Genomic DNA, 22,398 nt, shown 5'->3' with positions numbered 1-22,398 from the left:
GCTAGTGACCAATTTCACCAATTCAAATTGGCATACTGGAACACCCTTATAATTCCCTAGTATATGGTACTGAGGTACCCAGGGTATTGGGGTTCCAGGAGATCCCTATGGGCTGCAGCATTTCTTTTGCCACCCATAGGGAGCTCTGACAATTCTTACACAGTTCTGCCACTGCAGCCTGAGTGAAATCACGTCCACGTTATTTCACAGCCATTTACCACTGCACTTAAGTAACTTATAAGTCACCTATATGTCTAACCTTTACCTGGTAAAGGTTGGGTGCTAAGTTACTTAGTGTGTGGGCACCCTGGCACTAGCCAAGGTGCCCCCACATTGTTCAGGGCCAATTCCCCGGACTTTGTGAGTGCGGGGACACCATTACACGCGTGCACTACATATAGGTCACTACCTATGTGTAGCTTCACAATGGTAACTCCGAATATGGCCATGTAACATGTCTAAGATCATGGAATTGCCCCCTCTATGCCATCCTGGCATTGTTGGCACAATCCCATGATCCCACGGGTCTCTAGCACAGACCCGGGTACTGCCAAACTGCCTTTTCAGGGGTTTCACTGCAGCTGCTGCCAACCCCTCAGGCAGATTTCTGCCCTCCTGGGGTCCAGCCAACCTTTGGAATAAGGTGTTAAGGCAGGGGAGGAGTAGCCTCCCCCAGCCTTTGGAAATGCTTTCATGGGCACAGATGGTGCCCATTTCTGCATAAGCCAGTCTACACCGGTTCAGGGACCCCTCAGCCCTGCTCTGGCACGAAACTGGACAAAGGAAAGGGGAGTGACCACTCCCCTGACCTACACCTCCCCTGGGAGGTGCCCAGAGCTCCTCCAGTGTGCTCCAGACCTCTGCCATCTTGGAAACAGATGTGCTGCTGGCACACTGGACTGTGCTGAGTGGCCAGGGCCAGCAGGTGACGTCAGAGACTCCTTCTGATAGGCTCGTTCAGGTGTTGCTAGCCTATCTTCCCTCCTAAGTAGCCAAACCCTCTTTTCTGGCTATTTAGGGTCTCTGCTTTGGGGATTTCCTTAGATAATGAATGCAAGAGCTCATCCGAGTTTCTCTGCATCTCTCTCTTCACCTTCTGCCAAGGAATCGACTGCTGACCGCGCTGGAAGCCTGCAAAACTGCAACAAAGTAGCGAAGACGACTACTGCAACTCTGTAGCGCTGATCCTGCCGCCTTCTCGACTGTTTTCCTGGTGGTGCATGCTGTGGGGGTAGTCTGCCTCCTCTCTGCACTAGAAGCTCCGAAGAAATCTCCCGTGGGTCGACGGAATCTTCCCCCTGCAACCTCAGGCACCAAAGAACTGCATCACCGGTCCTCTGGGTCTCGTCTCAGCACGACGAGCGAGGTCCCTTGAATCCAGCAACTCTGTCCAAGTGACTCCCACAGTCCAGTGACTATTCAGTCCAAGTTTGGTGGAGGTAAGTCCTTGCCTTCCCACGCCAGACTGCATTGCTGGGAACCGCGTGTTTTGCAGCTACTCCAGCTCCTGTGCACTTTCCGAGGGAATCCTTTGTGCACAGCCAAGCCTGGGTCCACGGCACTCTAACCTGCATTGCACGACCTCCTGAGTTGTCCTCCGGCGTCGTGGGACTCCTTTGTGCAACTTTGGGTGAGCACTGTTTCACTCCACTTTGTAGTGCCTGTTCCGGCACTTCTATGGGTGCTGCCTGCTTCTGAGAGGGCTCCTTGACTTGCAGGGCGCCCCTTCTGTCCCCTGACGCAATTGGCGACATCCTGGTCCATCCTGGGCCACAGCAGCACCCAAAAACCCCAACTGCAATCTTTGCAGCTAGCAAGGCTTGTTTACGGTCTTTCTGCAGGAAAACACTTCTGCACGACTCTCCACGGCGTGGGACATCCATCCTCCAAAGGGGAAGTTTCTAGCCCTTGTCGTTCTTGCAGAATCCTCAGCTTCTACTGTCCAGTAGCAGCTTCTTTGCACCCACAGCTGGCATTTCCTGGGCATCTGCCCACTCTCGACTTGATCGTGACTTTTGGACTTGGTCCCCTTGTTCCACAGGTACCCTCGTCTGGAAATCCATTGTTGTTGCATTGCTGGTTTTGGTCTTTCCTGCAGAATTCCCCTATCACGACTTCTTTGCTCTTTGGGGAACTTTAGTGCACTTTGCACTCACTTTTCAGGGTCTTGGGGTGGGCTATTTTTCTAACCCTCACTGTTTTCTCACGGTCCCAGCGACCCTCTACAAGGTCACATAGGTTTGGGGTCCATTCGTGGTTCGCATTCCACTTTTGGAGTATATGGTTTGTGTTGCCCCTATCCCTATGTGTCCCCATTGCATCCTATTGTAACTATACATTGTTTGCACTGTTTTCTATTACTATACTGCATATTTTTGGTATTGTGTACATATATCTTGTGTATATTTGCTATCCTCATACTGAGGGTACTCACTGAGATACTTTGGCATATTGTCATAAAAATAAAGTCCCTTTATTTTTTGTATATCTTAGTATTGTGTTTTTTTATGATATTGTGCATATGACACTAGTGGTACTGTAGGAGCTTCACTCGTCTCCTAGTTCAGCCTAAGCTGCTCTGCTAAGCTACCATTATCTATCAGCCTAAGCTGCTATACACCCTATACACTAATAAGGGATACCTGGGCCTGGTGCAAGGTGTAAGTACCCCTTGGTACTCACTACAAGCCAGTCCAGCCTCCTACAGTCAGTCTGCGATCACGTGCTGATGTCATCAGATGCCACGGGGTTAGGTAGGTGGGAGTGGAAGGGGAAGTGATTCCCCTTCCATCCCTGCCCAAGGGAGGGAGGTCCAAGGCCCCACGGGAGCGCTAGCGCTTCCCAGAGAGTCCCTACTTGGACGTAATGATTAGGTCCTAGGCACCCGAGTGGTGCTGCCCAGGACGTAACCGTTGCCTCCAAGGCACCCAAGTGGTTAATTTGTAAGAAATTTTAGAATAACATAAACTATGATTAGAAAGTGTGTTGCTTCTTACCAACTACAATTGAATATATTTGTGTATTAAAAAAAATGTTAACATATTTATGAATTATACAAGCACATAGTTGATTTAAAGTTTAGTTCGCCTTTTTATCATCAATGCATTCAATTCCACTAAAAGAATGCAGTACGTAACTGCATAACTTTTTATTTATTCAAAATAAGTGAAATTCAAATTTGAATTATATTAACGTATCACTTTAAAAAGTATGTTCTCCAGATTTTTTTCAACATTTAAAATTTGAGGATACTTTTTCAAGCATTCTTGTCTTTTTATTTTGGCCTTCGTTACTGTCACTATTTATAAATTAAGAGAAAACTGGTCGAGGCTGTTGTCACTTACAATCATCAGTCATCAGGGAATATTCACACCTTATCAACACAAAACAAATCAAATAAATCTTTATTCAAATATACCAATATATTCATAAAAGAATAAATCCATGCAGACAAGAAAATCTCTCCTTTGTATCAATCATTCATTTAAAAGAACCTGTTTAAAATACTAGACAAGTTAAAAAGATAATACAATAACATGAGCTAAAATAAATTACAAATACGTCATCTGGGAATCATTGGCTCAAGCAAAAGCTTCCTAATGTTAAACAGGTCCATCAATAAAATCATGTGTTTGATGGGGAATTGCAAGTGAGAAAATAAAGTGCACAGACTCGTTGGATGTCCTTTATATTTTTATTGCACAGAGCCATTTTCAAGAAACTTCTGAATGTGTGACACATGTGGATCAGGAAGCATACAGAGGAAACAAGAAGGTCTATATTGGTAAAATCCATAAAGTTTTAAAACAGGTTTGCATGCATGGCCGTCTGATAAAATTTGCAGAAAAATAAGAATTGAACCAATGATTGGAGTGGGGATTCATCACACAGGCAAATCAACAGATTTTGTATCAAACTGACCTAGTGGAAAGCATAGATGGTATCTAATGGAGCCTAGTTGAAAGTTGGTTCAAATCACCCATTCCCAAGCATTTCTAACAATAGACAGGTATGGTTCAGAGCCTGTGACCATTTAAATTGTGACTACATCTCTCACAGTAGGCTTAGGCAGCTCTCTGCTCTCTCTCTTGGCTGCCTAAAAGCTCAAGTGCAAATGTCTTACCTTTGTTCACTCTACTTGTGTAACAGTGTGTGCTAATGCAAACCATTCAAGCCCGCCTAGGGCTTCCACAGTTTTCTCAACATGGCTTCTCATATAGGAAATGTGGGCTACCTGAGGCTGCTCCCAGCAAGCACCTGCAAAAACGATTCTCCTCCTGTTGGAGCCTGGTGCATTACTGAAAGCCCCATATTCTGGCCCCAAAGATCAGAACAGGCATACATGTCAACATATATATTAGTAGAAGGGGTAAAAAGGGTTTACCACCAACCTTTTGAGACACATCATACAAAGCGCCAAGTGGATGGTTAAAACAAAGGAAACGATTTGCAATGTAGGGTAAAAAAGTACTGCAAAGAGTCAAATGTCAATCCAAGGTATGGAAGTTCAGTCCCCCTTGCAATGGGATTTCTTTTGATGGATATGTGTCTGACCCTGATACTTTGTTGCCCTCACAACATATAGTGAGTTTTAGATATATTGGTCTCGAAGACTAAGTTGTCCATAATTAGATTAGACCCCGTAAACCACTGGACGTGTGGGAAAGTAGCATTGCACCTTGTGCATTAAACAGTGATGGAACAGGGACCAAATTAACCTTTGGGAGGTCCATCCCTTTAGCTGATAAAAAGGGTAACAGGCTGATTATTTATAAAAGGAACAAGATCAGCACCAAGACATAACCTGTCTGATGCCTCGAGATAGTCCAAAGGCATCGGTCCACTCCGCTTCTGAATCATACCTCACCTTAGCCGATACCCCACAATGTAGTGCATGTAAGAAATAGATTAAAGAATGGGGCAAACCAATCTCAGCTAATATGTGCCATTTCCATAATCATAAGCACTACTTAGGTCCATAAATGTCTGAAAGGGAAAACCCTTTTTCGTTATTCTATACTTTCCAATGAGTAAACTCAAATTGAGGCGCTGTTTCTGCATCCCCAAACCTTCTCTGAATCCATATTGCAATCTAGTGGTAGTACCAGTTTGCCCAAAACTTAATTATAGATAGTATAATTGGCCAACAACGTTTACTACTGTATCCAACAAATTGGCTGGTATGGAGATCCTGCCTGTTGTCTTTCCTAAATATGGGAACAATAACAGCAAGTTGCCAGGAAGTAGGACTTCTGAGAGAAGCTGCAGCATTCAAAACATTTGAGATGATGGGAGCCCACAAAGTGATATTTCCCTTTTTCTCTTATATAGGTCCACTGGGACCCCATCAGGACATGGTGCCTTTCCAGAGGGCCTGGAAGAGATAGTTAGGGACACCATAATAAAACTTATGTTGATGGGAAAAGTATGGGGTCATCCTCTTGAGGCTTGTACTGATCACGATGAAAAGAATATATATGTTTAAAATAATCGGTCCAACTATCTGTACTAATATTGGTACCTAAAACAGTACTCTTAACACCCAAAATCCTCCTCACATTCACAATATCCCACAAATCCCTGGTATCTCTCTGTAAAAGTTTTAATAAGACTTTCCTCACATTTCCTCTTTGAAGATATGCTTTAATTTTTTAATGGCAAATTTATAGTTGTGCCTAGCTAGGGCTATCACAGCAACACAAAAACAGCTTTGTTTTTCTAGTGCTGTGGGGGAGAGAAAAGGTGGGTGCTGCCAAAGTCAAATACAAGGACATTTTAAAAATGTTCTTTTGTTCTCTTAATCACTCAAAATACTAGTTCTTTGATTCATCAAGAATAAACATTACATTAGTTCTAGTTTTTCTGTTTAACAGGACTTCTTTTATGTCAGAGTTCTAGTTTTACAGAGACAACACTTCAAACTGTATCATTAAACCAATTATAAAATGTCTTTCATTCCACAATAACAGGTGTATTTCAATCAACTTGTTCTCTAATTCCCCAATCTTGCTTCACAATATTCAATATGCTTTATTTTACCATTATTGGTGAATCACTGAAGTGACCTCGTTTATGGTGAATGAGTTGAAATATGTAGTATATGAACCTACGTATATATTTGTTTGTGCCACTCATCAATCAACCCTGCAGTATACATCTGATGAAGGATAATTGTCTTGCATTGGACAGAGGCAGGATTGTAAATTTCAATCACAAACTTTGAGAATCTAAAGAATAGAGAATTAACAGTGAAGGGAAAAAACCAGCATCTGAGGTGTAGAGCAATGATTTGCACGTGGGTGCACAGACATCAACTTACACCTCTTTTTTCATAAAACAGCTCTGTCAGCAATGTATATGCAGCTTCCCACAGCACATCTTGGACACAAAGCTAAAAGGCAAACTTTCTCATCCTTTGAGGTCTGGTGTGAAAAAATATTGATTGGTCTCCTGTAGTGTCATCCAAATTCTGCTTCCACTAACCACAATATACAGCTTGGGGCAGTTGTTCAGCCCACTTCAGCCAATGATTAATTTCACTGTGACAGCATTCCGCCCTAGCACAATGTTGGCACAGATAGAGAAACTAGTATTCTTCACAGTTAGGGTTGTACAACCCAAAGTGATTTATTGAAAAAAAAATATAAATATATATATATATATATATATATATATATATATATATATATATATATATATATATGTATATATATATATATATATATATATGTATATATATATATATATATATATATATATGTATATATATATATATATATATATATATATGTATATATATATATATATATATATATATATATATATATATATATTGGGGTTTTTTTTGGTTTAGTTTGTGAATGCCTTAATACTGCTATGGGGTGCTTACTGCTTTGCAGTGTGTCACATAACTAACACACCCTGCAAGTGGTAACCATTTAAGAATGGGGTTGAAACCCATTGAAAGATAGTCTCCTGTTAGTGCATATGCATATGCATGCTCAGACATGGATGGCCACCTGAGGTGTCCTTAACACAAAAGTCATTATACATCAACCCAGACTGATAAACCACTAAAACTAGTCCATGCCAATCTCATAGGGCAGTTGTCTATTGTATCTTTCTTAGGCTTACCCATCATTTATTCTTTCTGATTTGGTTTAGGATTATTGTCACATTTGTGACTTACTTCCTATATATCATATTTAAATCTAAATGGCTTTGAGGCTAACTTCGGGGGTTCTTAGCACTTTGCTAAAACACCAATATCAATATATACCATATCTGTGGTTATGTGAATAACCTCTTTTAATAACTTCATAAAATACTCTAATGGATCCACACACTGCCAACATCTTCATTTCCACTTCTATGTCACTGACACAAAGTCACAAGGTTTCCCACCCAAATTCAAGTCATGTGTAAAGGATTTAAAAGTGACAAGGATGTGGACGGGGAACAACCTAATCAAATGGCTCAAAATCCTGATTGATATTTACCAGAGTCCCTAACTGTGTGCACAGACATTTGATTAGGTTTATTCATGGGTAGGTCTATATGGTGCAGGCAGATTTGAGTATCAGCTAACCAGTTGCCTTGCATGAGATAGAAAGTGACACTGGAGAGCAGGTTCATCAGGGGGCCTTTTAAGGCTAGATTGCAGGAGGCCACAGACCCTATTCTTGATGTGGACAAGGAGACAGGCAGCTCACTATTATGTATAGCTAGCCCAATAACCAAATGGCTGATGGACCAATCAGGAGAAATTGTGTGGTCAATCGAGACATAGGGCCTCATTCCGACCCTGGTGGTCATAGACCGCCAGGGTCGAGGCCGGAGGTAGCACCGCCAACAGGCTGGCGGTGCTACATGGGCAATTCTGACCGTGGCGGTAAAGCCGCGGTCAGAAAAGGGCAACCGGCGGTTTCCCGCCGGTTTCCCCCTGCCCAAGGGAATCCTCCGCCATGGGGATTCCGACCCCCTTCCCGCCATCCACAACCGCCAGGAACAGGATGGCGGGAACGTGTGTCGTGCGGCCCCTGGGGGCCCCTGCACTGCCCATGCCACTGCCATGGGCAGTGCAGGGGCCCCCTAACAGGGCCCTATTAAGATTTTCAGTGTCTGCCTTGCAGACACTGAAAATCGCGACGGGTGCCATTCGGAGCCGGCTTCATTGTTGAAGGGGCTTTCCCGCTGGGCCGGTGGGCCTAGCGGGAAAGTCGGAATGACCGTCGCGGTCTGTTGACCGCGGAGCGGTCTTCCGACGGGGTTACTTTGGCGGGCGGCCTCCGCCGCCCGCCAAAGTCGGAATGACCCCCATAGTCAGTTAAAGTGGAATACAGAATATACCTGCTACTCATCCCCATGGAGCTGCTGACCTGCCATTCCCTACTCTATAATAATAATAATAATAATAATAATAATAATAATAATAATAATAATAATAGTGTATGTTACAGAGCACAAAGCTATTTCGGAACAAATTGTCCGCACACTGAAGTTCCAAGACCCCATGTGCTACTCACTCACAAAGAACAGAAAAAAACAGCGATTTTCAATGTTTGGAAGCTAGAAAGATAAAAGTGCTGCCCCCAAGATACACTATTCTAACTTTCAGAATGCAAGTCCTCCTAGGCCCAAAGATCTAAGATACCTCTGCGAGGCTTAGGGTTGAATGAAAGGCTGCAAGTACAAAGGGTTGCTATTTGTCAAAGCATTGTAGTAGTAGCACAAGGCCTTGAATGAGAGCCTTTGCACACAGGACGCCAGTGTAACTTAGCAGTGAAGATCCCCGGGAGGCATGTTACAGGAGATTGAGTAGGAGTCGAGCTGACACATTCTGCCGTTGTTAGAGTTGCATCATGCAAGACTGTGTCACCCCCAGGTACAGCACATTATAGTAGTCAAGCCTAGAGAAGATAAAGGCCTGGACCACAGTTTTCTTTGCTCATTCTGGGAGCAAGCCAAAGATCTTTTTGAAGGTCTTGAGGATTCCAAAGCATTTCCCAGCCAATGCTGTGATTGGCTGTCAAAAGACAGCTTCAGGTCAGACCAGATACCTAGATTTTAAACCCTAGGATTGGGGCTGGGTAGAAGGCCAAGTGTTTCAGGCCACCAAGAGGACACCCGGATGTTAGGTTGCTTGCTTAGGAGTAAGGCTTCTGTCTTTCATTCACTTTGAAACATTTTTGTTTCATCTACCAGGCAACCTCCTCCAGACATGGCATAGCCATGTTTGCAGCATCCTGGGAGAGGGTGATGATAAGCTGAGCATCATCTGCATATGTGATCACTGTGAATCCATAATGTTTAATGATTTTAGCCAGGGTGAGCATGTATATATTCAATAAGGTGGGACTCGGGGAGGAGCCCTGATTTTCACTCTGCTGCAAAGCAAACAGTTTGGAATGGTGTGGTTTTTGGTGTACCTGGAAGTTGCGTCCTAGTAAAAAATGTGGCAAATGTTTTCTGAGGCTAACAGCAAGGCAGACTCTGTTCCATAATAAGGGCGAAACTCCAACTGTGTACTGTGAAGAAGATTGTTACCCTTGATAAACATAGAGAGCTGTTGATTGACATGCATCTCAGTGACTTTAGCCAAAAGTGGTAGCAATGAAACAGGTCGGTAGTTCTCAGGATTGAAAGGGTCCCGCAGTGGCTTTCGAAGCAGAGGGACGTTCATTGCATGCTTTCACCGCTGTGGGACCTGACCAGTCACCAGGGAGCTATTAAGTAGCACATGGACCAAAGGCACCACAGCTTCCTCACCTCATTCCAAGATGGAGGGTGAAACTAAATCGAGCGTGGAACCCAACTTGACATACATGAGCAAAGCCAACAGCTCATCAAGTTCAATTAAAATGCTGCAACCCTGAGCTATCCTCAGTAGGGTCGAACCAGGAATCAAGACATGCAAATTCCCAAGCAAGGGTATTGCAACACTCCTCTGAAGGTATGGTGGATGCTAAAAAATTTGACAGAGAAGTGAGAGACTTTACAATAGCAAAAACTTCTCATGAGGAATTCTGTGGCAAAATAATTTTATCAGAGTAAGAATGCCAATTAACACACTTGATGCACCCATGATATTGTTTAAGTGCAGCCAAATAGTTACTTTTACTTTCAGGATCATATGCCCAGCACCAAAGGCGTTCAAGGCACTTAAAATTATTTTTAAGCCTTAAAATCATCATTGAACCATTCTGGAGATGGTTTCTGTGTTTGAAAGGACTAGTAGGTCATAGGGACAATTTGGTCTAAGGCACTAGTGTGCACATTCTCCAGCAGGATACTATCTCCTTCAAAACAATTGACCAGGCTGGGTTGACTATCATTCAGTGCGTTGATAAAACTAGAAGTGGTCACTTTGGCCCACAGGCATACTTGTGCTGTCTGGGCAAGAAGGTGATTGTCAGTCAGTTTCGAGAAAGGCACTAAGAAGAGGATAGCCAAGTGATCTGACCAGACAAGTGGAATAGTTAGATAGGACACTAACTGGGCCAGATTAGATAGGATGGGATCTAAAATATGCCCCAGCCTATGAGTAAGGGGCAGACTGAATGAGCTGTTAGACCTCTAGATCTTCAAGCAAGGCTGATGCTACTTTGCATGCTCAATCACCTAAATGTATGTTAAAGTCCCCTACAACCAAAACCAAAAAGTTGGCATAGCGGAAAATCAAGGGGATGGCAAAGCATTTTCAAGAAAAGTTCAAAAGTCGGCTACCAGCCCAGGTGGGTGTGAGAGCAGACTACCTGAAACTACAAAATTTGTCTCAAGGGAAAAATAAATCAGGCCCCCTTCCCACACCTCAAGAGAAGACTTTGAAAAGGAGCATTGAAAGGATTGTTTAAAAATAATGGCAATTCCTCTCTGCAACTCAGAAACCATTTATCAATTCATCTACAGGTCCCCATGGTAGAACAAGAATTTTATTGATGAATTCTTGGATCTCCACATTACCTCATCCATCTGATATTCTCACACTACCCCCTTGAATGACTTTAACCTTCTAGACAGCAGAAGCTAAAAAAAAAAGAGGCACCCTCTTTAGCCTCATCAACACACTTGATTGGGTTCAACATGTCACACAATCAAAACACTCAAAGGACCACATCCTTGACCTTGTCTTCTCAACATCACAAACAATCCAAGGAAAACTACCTATTCCCCTGGACTAGACCAACTAGCTTGTCTTCCATATCTCCCTGCTCTGCATCCTACAAGCTAACCAAGGTCAACAGAAGACAAGACCAAACCTTCAAATCCTTCATATTCTCTTCTATGGACAACCTAATGCTTGAACTTACCCTTTCAACTCCATGTCAGACACCAGCAGCCTACTGTAAAACGTCAATACTTTTTGGAAAATTACATGAGCATCCAAGCACCAATTAAAACATGAAAGTGCATACCAAAGCCTTCAGTATCCTGGTACTCTAAAAACCTTTCTGACAATAAATGGTCAATTTGCATACAGAAAAGAAAAAGTGAACTTGGGATGACCTCATCATACTGAAGTTCTTCCTTGCAACACAGACGCAATACCTCAGCCAGTGCAAAGTACTATACTAACACCATGAACAAAGTCACCAACAGAAGATGAAAACTTCTCGAGACAATCAAGCACTGCATCAACCCATTGCTAGACCCACCTATTCTTCACCACACACAATTGTGCAAAGCCACCAACCTCTTCTTCAGTAAAATAATACAGCAGATCCTGCAGCACATTGATGACACCACCCCTTCTTCATCTTTCATGCCTACATCTTCCCATAAAAACCCACAATGGTCAGCTTTCTAATCTCTATCCTTTGCAGATCTCCTCGACATGCTCAACTCCCTAAAAAAACGTCTTCTGAAGATTATGTATTAGCCTCAATCTTCTTTGACCCCTGCTTCTTCATATTGTGGGAACTCTAAGCTCTCCCACCCTCATATGCAACCTGGAGTACCAAATGGGATTTTCCTCCTGCTTTTCCAACTGACACCAGTTTGTGGGTATCTCCAAGTTTCATAAGATCCTTATCACCTCCAGAGTGCACTGTAGTTCCATGCTGTCTCCTATCATTTTCTGGAATTCCATACGGCCTCCTAGCAACTTCCACCGCTACATAGAGCTGCTTGGTGTTCCATGTAGACTAATTACCAGCTGTTTACTCACAGATACCAGCATCAGGTTTCACCACCATGTCAACATCCTATTGATTCCCAAATCTATTTGAAAGTCTCCTCTGCTTCAGACTTCCAAAGCCTCAAACACTGCTTGTACAACATCCAGACCAGGTTGGCCAGCACCTACCTGAAGCTCAACCCAACCAAGACAGAATGCCTGTTATTTGTCACAAACAAGAAACTGTGCGAGCCTGGCTCAATTACATGAACCTTGATGGTTTCAAACCCAGTTTTTACTAGGAATTTCCTTGGACACCAACCTTACTCCTAAGGAAGATATTGCCAAAAAGCAAAGACCCCCTTAATGCCAGCTATCACCGGCAGGTGGTGGGAGAGTCCTTCCCAACCTCCATTCATATTACATCCTGAATAAAATACAATATTTTAGCTTTGAGTATGAGAGATTTTTTCTTGTTCACCAAGACAGTGAGGTCAAAGGATGTCATCTGCTGCGGGAGCCTGAGAGATGCAAAGGAAATTAGACTCTTTCAAAGCCAATCTTCCTGGTGTGATACATTTGTGGACATAGGCCTCTCAAGGGCTGCTACTCTGCTGGTGTTACCTTAATGAATGCATGCAGACCTGAGCTCAGGCTCTGGGGTTTGCCTTGTACCAAAAGTACACCATCAGCAATGAGACTGTATTGGATCTTCTTGTGTGTACCAAATAGAAAGATCCATTGGTATGAGTCCTTCAAAAACTGTACTCAGCTACAGCTCTCCCTCAGGAGGGAGGACAATAGCTAAACTGGAGAGGCCATCTTGAAGATTTACTTCATAAGGGCTCCTGGATGGTTGGATGGTACATGACTCACTATGTTCTTGTTCATTACAAGGAAGAGGAAGCAAGATGGATGATGGCTTGCACAAGAGTCACCCAGCTCCATGAAACCTGAGTTCCAGGAGATACATCACATCCATGAGTTGCTTGAGGTAAAGTAGGTGGAGATGGGAATGAAGGGATAATGAGACAGAGTCTGTGTCTGATTGCTGACCATAACCAATTATCATTTATTTTCTTCCAGTAGGCCTGTGTGAAAACAAAGACTTTACTCAGGTTCCCTTTTCATGTATACTTGTGTGGGGGTACAACAGCCTCCTCTTTTCCAAATAAAATTAAGAGTTAAAGAAGCTGTTGGAGGATGTCTTGCATTTGCTCTTCTGTCCACTGGAGGCTCATACCCTCTGTAGCTAATAGAGATGAATCAAACAGTTCATTTTTTATCTTGCTGCAACTCCCAGATAATCAAGGACGCATTCAGTCAGCTTCAGGAAAGTACGTGTGGCTACTCTGTTCATCTAGTCTTGTAAGATTTACATTTGACTTGTCCTTTGTGGGACATGTTTAAATGAGGAATAAGCTGGAACCTGAGGAAAGGCCACATGTGAATGCTATTTCATGCCAAATGAGTATATTTATTCCAGTTTGCAGCACTACCCGCACTGCAACTGATTTTGACTGTGAACTGGTTTATTTCCCCAGTATACTCCTCCTTTCCGTCTTGATTCTCTCCTCCTTCTGAGATTCCCCAACAAATAGTCTATTCCTTGTTCATTCTGAGCCTGTCCAGACAAGTATTCAAATTCAGTAATCATATGTCCTTCTAGCCCCACATTGATTTCTGCCTTGACACTATCTGACTAGTTTGAGTCTTTGTTCACAATTTAAGATACTTCCTGCTTGTTGACCTGCCTTCTTGTTTGCTTTTTCTATACTATGTACACCACAGCCATCTTGGATTAGCACAGGGTTCAGACAGTATTGATCCAGGAGTTAATCCTATGGAGTCTCTGCTGACCTTGATGAAAAAAAAAACATGTGATAGATCCTTAATTTCTGCAAAAAGGACTCTGATTAGATTGAGTTGCAGTACCACCTGCACCATAATCCTACTGTTTGTTTTTGAGATTGCACTATGAATGATTTTGCACTCTATGCTCCTCGTATAGGCATCCCTTCCCTCTTTCCCCAGGGGTGACCCACAAACCTTGTGGTGAGAAAACAGGGCTGATTGCAAAGGCTCTCTAACTTTTTGCCCCCATTTTCCACTTTTTGCTGGTGTTTTCCTGACTCTGGTGGTGCCCTGGGTACTGCTAACCAGTCCCAGGGCATGTGCGCTGTGTAAGATTAATATGCAAATTAGGCTAATTATAATTGGCTAAGTCAACCTACCTATAAGTCCCCAGTATATGGTAGGGCATGTAGGTTTAGGGACCACAGCATAGGTAGTGCACCCATAGGTTCACTGCTGGGGTGCCCAGTGTCATTTTAAAGGCAGGCCTGCCTTGCTGGCTGCTTTTAAATTAAAGTTATATGCAAATTTGACTTTGGAATTGAAAGTAGTTCCAAAGTCTTAAACTGCCTTATTTTTACATATGTCTCCCCTAAGGTGTGCCCTATGTGACCATAGGGCTGGGTGCCATGTAACTATAAGCAGGGACCTTATAAAAATAGTTTTATAAGCCCTGGTGAGGTAAAATAGCCAAAATCGTTTTTCCCTCATGGTAGTGAATGGCCTTTATAGGCTAGAATGGGGAGACTTTATGTTAATTTTAAAAGTCCCCTTAAATTACAGATACCACGAGTTTGGTATAAAATTAATTGTTATAATAAATCCCACAACTTCCAGTTTTTGGTTTCATATAACTTGTTCAGGTAAAGAGTTTTAAACGTTACCTGAAAAGTTGCCAATTTCAGCCCTGCATTATTTTTGCTGCTGTGCTCTGAATGGCCAGCCTCTGGCAACCTGGCCAGGCCGCCTTGATGAGGTGTGAAGTGGCCTGGCTTCACACAAAGAGATGTGGGAGGGAACCTCCCCTCAGCAGATGGTGAGACAGGAAGGGGGAGTGCAGCCAAACTGGTCTTCAAAGGCAGAGAAGGACATTTGGAGCAACCCCGCAACACCCCCACATCCTGCAACCCCAGACAACTAGGTGCCCCCTTGATTAGATTAGGAGAGGGGTGAGTTTATGATTTTTAGCAACACCAGTGGGTGAGCTCAGCCAGATGTAACCTCCAAAAATCATTTTCAGCCTTGATGGATTTTTTAGGAATGTTGCCTTCTGGGACTGATTTTTGCCACACTTCCCAGGAAGTGGTCATCACAGGAGGAAGGACCCTGCACCTGATTGGAGAACCAGGACCCCCATGCTTTTCAACCAGGAGCAAGTATAAAACTGACAGACCTTCTCCCACATCTCTGTTCCCTACCAGATCCCCATCAGATTCCAACAAGGAAGAACCAAAGGAGAAGAAAGACTGCCCTGCTGGACCCCTGGCCTGCACCTGGAACCTGTACTCAGAAGGACTGCACCAGCTGCACAATTGGGCTTCACCAGAAGAAGGACGTTGCCTGGCTTCAGCTGGTTCAAGGAGGGACTCCCTGTTTGCTACAGGTGAAAAATTCCTAACCAGAGTCTCCTGCACCAACTCCTGAAGAAATCAACCAGCTGACCACTACCCAGTGGCCAAAAAGGAGTTTGTGCCAGGTGCATTCTGGGAGTTGTAGTCCACACGCCCAAGGATCATCTCAGAGCTTCTGGACCCTTGGGGTGAGCTGTGCACCCCCAAAAGAACCTTAAAAGAACATCTGGGAGAAGACCACAAAGTTTGGAGAAGTTTGGAGAACCTTTGGAAAAAAGCTCCATAGAGGGACCGACCCTCCGCAGCAACTCTAGCGGGCTTGCCTCAACCGCGACCCGGCCTGATTTGCAGGTTTGTCCCAGTGAAGAAAAATCTCCAAAAAAGAGACTAAGTCCGAATGTACAAAGTTGACCAGGACCTCCCAGCCAGCGTATCCGTGGAGGGCTCCAAGGACGTCGGATCAAGGCCAAGGTTTACCCCGGCCAAAGGATTTTCACCTAAAAAAAATGACTAAGTCTGAAGGTAAAAATCTCCACCGAGGATTCCCACGACACGTTTCTGGAGAAGAGTTCCAGGAGGTCGGATTGGACTGGCAGGTTCGTCCCGCTGAAGAAATTCTTCAGAAAAACAACTAAGTGCGAAGGTAAGCTTTTGACCGAGGCCTCTCGCGGCCTGTAGCCGAGCCGGGCTCCATCGCGGTTGGCCTTAAACTTTGACTTTGCCCCAGTCTAGGTGCAACCAACTGGCGCTTTTTGTTTCTAGGCGCAAAAAAAACAATAATTGTTTTTAAATTCATATCTCCGGTTCCCCTTATCCGATTTTATTCATTTTGTGTCATTTTAAAGATAAAAATATAATCTATTCTTAAGAATTGGTTTTGGATTTTTAAAACTGTTTTCTGTGTTTTATTTAATTACTGTTTTGAATGATTTACACTTTGTCTCCTAAGTTAAGCCTTGTCGCTCTTTGCCAAGCTACCAAGGGTTGAGATGGTTTTAATTTACTGAGACCTAACTGGACCTAAGTGGTGGTTAGTGGTCTATTGCTAAGTGTAGGTACCTACCTGCCCTTACCAATAAACAATTTTCCAACATTTTTGGTGCACAGTGGTGGGATCCTGTACTTGTGTTCAGTATCACATTACAGTTTTAAATACAACTAATTAAAAATCCTTTAAATTGTCCTAGTGGAAACATTTTTTTTTATTTTTAATTTGGATTAATTTCAATTATTGAAGTTTTGTGATTTTTCTAAATTCTTGTTTCCAATTTTTGCAAAAGGTGTTTGTTGACACAAGCCTAGGGAACCATGGAGCTTGATCTGGCTAGCCTGCCCACACTGATAGCAGTCCAGCTTAGGGGGTTGTGTACTGCAAGGGGGTTGCCTGCAACCATTGACCTCAGGAAGCATGTCCTGATTAAATCCCTGACAGCATGGGCTGAGGCCCAAGAGGTAGGCTCAGAGGAAGCTCCAGAGAAAGAAGAAGTAGGGGAGGATGCTAGCTCCAACCACTCAGGGGTGGGAGGGCATCTGAGCCTAAGTGAGGATGAGGAAGACAGGTCCTCACTGCACACAGTTGCTAGGGTCATGCCCAAAGCAAGTTGGGGAAAGTGGTCCCTTCAGGAGGAGAGAACCTGTCCCTCAGGGAAAGAGAGCTGGAGGCCCAGCTAGCATTTATAGCTTTGGAAGCAGAGAAGCTGGCCCTAGAAAAGAAAAAGTGGGCAAAGAAAGAGAAAAGAGATGGTGTCAGCGACAGAGAAGCTGGGGTGTCCATGGGTGGGGTTTTTTGCCCCAGATTACCCAAGGGGGTAGTTCTTGCTTATGTAGAGGGGGTGACATAGACAAGTGGTTGGATGCCTTTAAGAGAGCCCTCCAAATGAGAAGGGTTAGGCCTCAACACTAGGGTTCACTTTTGTGGGATTTGGTCCCCAACTCAGGGAGGGATAGGGTTCTGACCTTAAGTGGGGAGGAGGCAGATTCATAACCTAATATGAAGAGGTGCTTAACTAAGAAGTTTGGTCTGGCCCCAGAGCAGTATAGGATGACGTTCAAGGACATCCAGAAGGTCAATACCCAGTGTTGGGTTGAATTGTAGATACCTCACTTAAAGCACTAGAGGGCTGGATTCATGGTAACAAAGTAAATACTTATGAGGTGTTATACAATCCGATCATGAGAGAGCACATCTTGACCAATTGTATCCAAGAAAGGTTACGCCAGCATCTAGTGGACTCTAAGCTGACCAGCCCTAGAGAGCTTGCGGAGGTAGCTGATGAGTGGTTGAGAACCAGGGTGGTTGTCAAATCCCGAGGGAAACTCCATGAAGGGGGGGTTAGGTCCCCAAAAACCTAAGGAGGGAAGTGGTAAGCCCACCACAGAGACTCCCTCTGTACCCCAGAACCCTATGAAGGAGGAGAGTAAATCCCACTCCCACTCTGACAAGCAGAGACAGGGAGACCCAGGGTTAAAAAATCTCTTGGACGGTAAGGCTTGCTTTGACTGTCAGCAGACAGGTAATTTCAGAGGAGATGCAGCCTCTCCAAAGAAGGTTGTTAGCACTGGGTTGTCCAGTGTAGCCATGGAGGAGGACTCCTCAGATGATGAAGTCCCCATGGCATTCAGCTGGGAGACAGGACCAGATGGTAAGCTGGTGATCCCTGAGGGTGGGAGTAGGAACTTCCACCCCATTCAGGTGAATGGGATCCCTACCACTGGCCTGAGAGACACCTGTGCCAGTCACACTATAGTGAGTGACTGGTTAGTGACCCCAGACATGTATGTCCCAGGAGAGACCAGGAAAGTCAGGATAGCCACAGGGGAGGTCACCTCCAAACCTGTAGCCACAGTGCCCCTAGAGAGGGAGGGTATCCTTGACTGGTTTAGGGTGGTAGTCATCGCTGACCTCCCCTTAGATTATATCATGGGCAATTACCTCCCAGAGGTGAGTCTGGTCCCAGATGGGGTGGTCGCCCAAGGAGCCCCCCAACCCAAAGTCCTGGTGAGTCAGTCCCTACAGTTAGGAGACAGGGGTCCCCATGAAAAGGAAAGAAGAAAAGGAAGGGTAGGCCTCTCTTAAAGAGAGTTCCAGGGTACCAAAGGCCTTCTGCCCCTGTAGGGGGGGAGCCCAGAGTTGGCACTGGTGAGGCCTCACCTGACCCCAAGGAGGTTCTGAGTAGTCAGGCAGCTGTCCAGATGCAGGGTGTTGCCCCTGCACTGACAGAAGGGAGAGTGGAAGGAGGGTGTCTGCCACAGAAGGTGGTAACCCCCCACTCTAGACAGCAAGAGGGGTGGCAGGACCCCACAATTGCCCCAAAAGCAGCTCGGCCACATGTCAGTGGAGAGCTTAGGGTGTGGTTCTGGCTACTGACAGCTGTCAGTAGCCTTTGCTAGGTGCTAGCCTTCCTGGCAGCACTGTACGTGGCCTGGGAGGCAGACCCCAGGGCCAAAAGCAAAGTAGGCCCCCTGACCATGGTGGTCATGGTGGGGTTGCTCAAGTGTTGGGTGACCTCTTTGGGTAAGCTAGGTGTTGCCCTAGCAAAGTTAGGAGTAGGGGAGGTGGGCACCTCACTACCCAAGTTGGCAGAGAGAGAGTAGGAAGACCCTCTAGAGGGAAGTTTCAGTTTGAGATGGGTCCTTTCACTGTTGGGATGGATTCACTACCCAGAGGGAGCGACCCTGGCAGGAGGATGTAAGACATAGTAGGCCCTGCAAATGGACAGCCTGTTCTCTTTATTGTCTTCCTCGCCTGACAAGCCAGAAAGACTCTCCCAAGGTAGAGCCGAGTCTCCTGGGCGTGTGGGCTGGGGGGGGGGGCTTGTGTGAGAAAACAGGGCTGATTGCAGAGGCACCCTAACCTTTTGCCCCCATTTTCCACTTTTTTTCTGACTCTGGTGGTTCCCTGGGTACGGCTATCAGTCCCAGGGCCTGTGCTCTGTGTAAAATCAATATGCAAATTAGGCTAATTATAATTGGCTAAGTCAACCTACCTATAAGTCCCCAGTATATTGTAGGGCATGTTGGTTTAGAGACCACAGCATAGGTAGTGCACCCATAGGTGCACTGCTGAGGTGCCCAGTGTCATTTTAAAGGCAGCTGCTTTTAAATTAGAGATATTTGCAAATTTGACTTTGGAATTAAAAGTAGTATCAAAGTCTTAAACTACCTTATATTTACACATAAGTCACCCCTAAGGTGTGCCCTATGTGCTCCTAGGGCTGGGTGCCATGTAACTATAAGCAGGGACCTTATAGAAATAGTTTTATAAGCCCTGGTGAGGTAAAAACAGCAACATTTGTTTCTCCCTATGGTAGTGAATGGCCTTCATAGGCTAGAATGGGGAGACTTTATTTTAATTCTGAAAGTCCCCTTAAATGACAGAAACCAAGAGTTTGGTATCAAATTAATTGTTATAATAAATCCCACAACTTCTAGTTGTGGGATTTAATATAACTTGTTCAGGTAAAGAGTTTTAAACTTTACCTGAAAAGTTGCCAATTTCAGCCCTGCATTATTTTTGCAAAAAACAATAATTCTTTTAAAATTCATATCTCCGGTTCCCCTTATCCGATGTTATTCGTTTTTGTGTAATTTTAAAGATAGAAATATAATCTATGTTTATAAATTGGTTTTGGATTTTCAAACAGTTTCCTGTGTTTTATTTAATTACTGTTTTGTGATATTTGAATGCTTAACACTCTGGCCCTCATTCTGACCCTGGCGGTCGGTGATAAAGCGGCGGCCAAGCCGCCAACAGGCCGGCGGTCTAAAATATGCAATTCTGACCCTGGCGGGAACCGCCAACACAGCCCGCCAACTTAACACTCCGACCGCCACAGCGGTACAAACAAACAGCGCGGCGGTTCCCGCAAACAGCCCGGCGGCAGACAAAGTACCGCCCACCCTATTACGACCCACCATTCTGCCACCTTTTCCGGGGCGGGAGCACCGCCGATAAGAACACGGCGGAAACAGACTACGAACGGGAAAACGCTCACCTCTACGCACTCCACGCGAGATTCCGGCAGTATGGAGCCAGAGTTGCAGGTCATCCCCGCACTCCTATTCCTCCTCATATACCAGGAGCACGCCCGGCGGCGCGGAAGACATCGGTGAGTACGGCACCTACGACACAGGGGAGGGAAAAGATTATCGGCACACACCCACCCACCCACACCCACTACAACACACACATCAATGCATTCCCACAGATCACTGTCACAACCCACAAACCACCCCCCTCCGAAATAATGCAAAGACCAAAAGAAGAGATCATAAACGGGCAGATATATTGAAATATGTACACCATTAATCCCAATAAATAAATAAACTATGTACAAAATATATACAGCTACTAAAATGTAGTCCAACCACTGTCCGTGGATCACAGGGGTCCTGTGCAAAGGGGCAAGGCCCAGTCCCACGACAAGAACTCCACGGAGAGAACACTGCAGGGGCATCAGAAAGAAAATAGGACAGGCACCTCAGGGGGAAGGGAAGGGGGGGCACCTCAGCCACTTGAGTACACGACGCCAGATCCACGAGGGGACTCCATGACCACTGGCCCATCCTGGGGAGAGCAAAGCCACAGTCCAAACAGTCCATACAGTGGGTGGCCTGCCCACTGGCCCATCCTGGGGAGAGCAAAGCCACAGTCCATACAGTCCATACAGTGGGTGGCCTGCCCACTGGGCCATCCTGGGGAGAGCAAAGCCACAGTCCATACAGTCCATACAGTGGGTGGCCTGCCCACTGGGCCATCCTGGGGAGAGCAAAGCCACAGTCCATACAGTCCATACAGTGGGTGGCCTGCCCACTGGGCCATCCTGGGGAGAGCAAAGCCACAGTCCATACAGTCCATACAGTGGGTGGCCTGCCCACTGGGCCATCCTGGGGAGAGCAAAGCCACAGTCCATACAGTCCATACAGTGGGTGGCCTGCCCACTGGGCCATCCTGGGGAGAGCAAAGCCACAGTCCATACAGTCCATACAGTGGGTGGTCTGCCCACTGGGACATCCTGGGGAGAGCAAAGCCACAGTCCATACAGTCCATACAGTGGGTGGCCTGCCCACTGGGCCATCCTGGGGAGAGCAAAGCCACAGTCCATACAGTCCATACAGTGGGTGGCCTGCCCACTGGGCCATCCTGGGGAGAGCAAAGCCACAGTCCATACAGTCCATAACAGACCCCACTGCCACTGGAGGAGGCAAGTTGGCCAGAGGACATCCTGCAGCCCTGCCCGAGATAGATCCTGCCCTGCCACGTCTGCCAAAGGGCCAGCGGTTCTTGCCCTGAAGGGCCCAGTTCAGCGGTTCTTGAGACGGCGGGGCCCAGTTCAGCGGTTCTTGAGACGGCGGGGCCCAGTTCAGCGCTTCTTGCCTTGAAGGGCCCAGTTCAGCGGTTCTTGAGACGGTGGGGCCCAGTTCAGCGGTTCTTGAGACGGCGGGGCCCAGTTCAGCGGTTCTTGAGACGGCGGGGCCCAGTTCAGCGCTTCTTGCCTTGAAGGGCCCAGTTCAGCGGTTCTTGAGACGGCGGGGCCCAGTTCAGCGGTTCTTGAGACGGCGGGGCCCAGTTCAGCGGTTCTTGAGACGGCGGGGCCCAGTTCAGCGGTTCTTGAGACGGCGGGGCCCAGTTCAGCGGTTCTTGAGACGGCGGGGCCCAGTTCAGCGCTTCTTGCCTTGAAGGGCCCAGTTCAGCGGTTCTTGAGACGGCGGGGCCCAGTTCAGCGGTTCTTGAGACGGCGGGGCCCAGTTCAGCGGTTCTTGAGACGGCGGGGCCCAGTTCAGCGGTTCTTGAGACGGCGGGGCCCAGTTCAGCGGTTCTTGAGACGGCGGGGCCCAGTTCAGCGATTCTTGCCTTGA

This window comes from Pleurodeles waltl, chromosome 2_2 (assembly GCF_031143425.1).
Source record: "Pleurodeles waltl isolate 20211129_DDA chromosome 2_2, aPleWal1.hap1.20221129, whole genome shotgun sequence".
Classification (NCBI taxonomy): domain Eukaryota; kingdom Metazoa; phylum Chordata; class Amphibia; order Caudata; family Salamandridae; genus Pleurodeles; species Pleurodeles waltl.
This window is presented reverse-complemented; position numbering follows the sequence as displayed.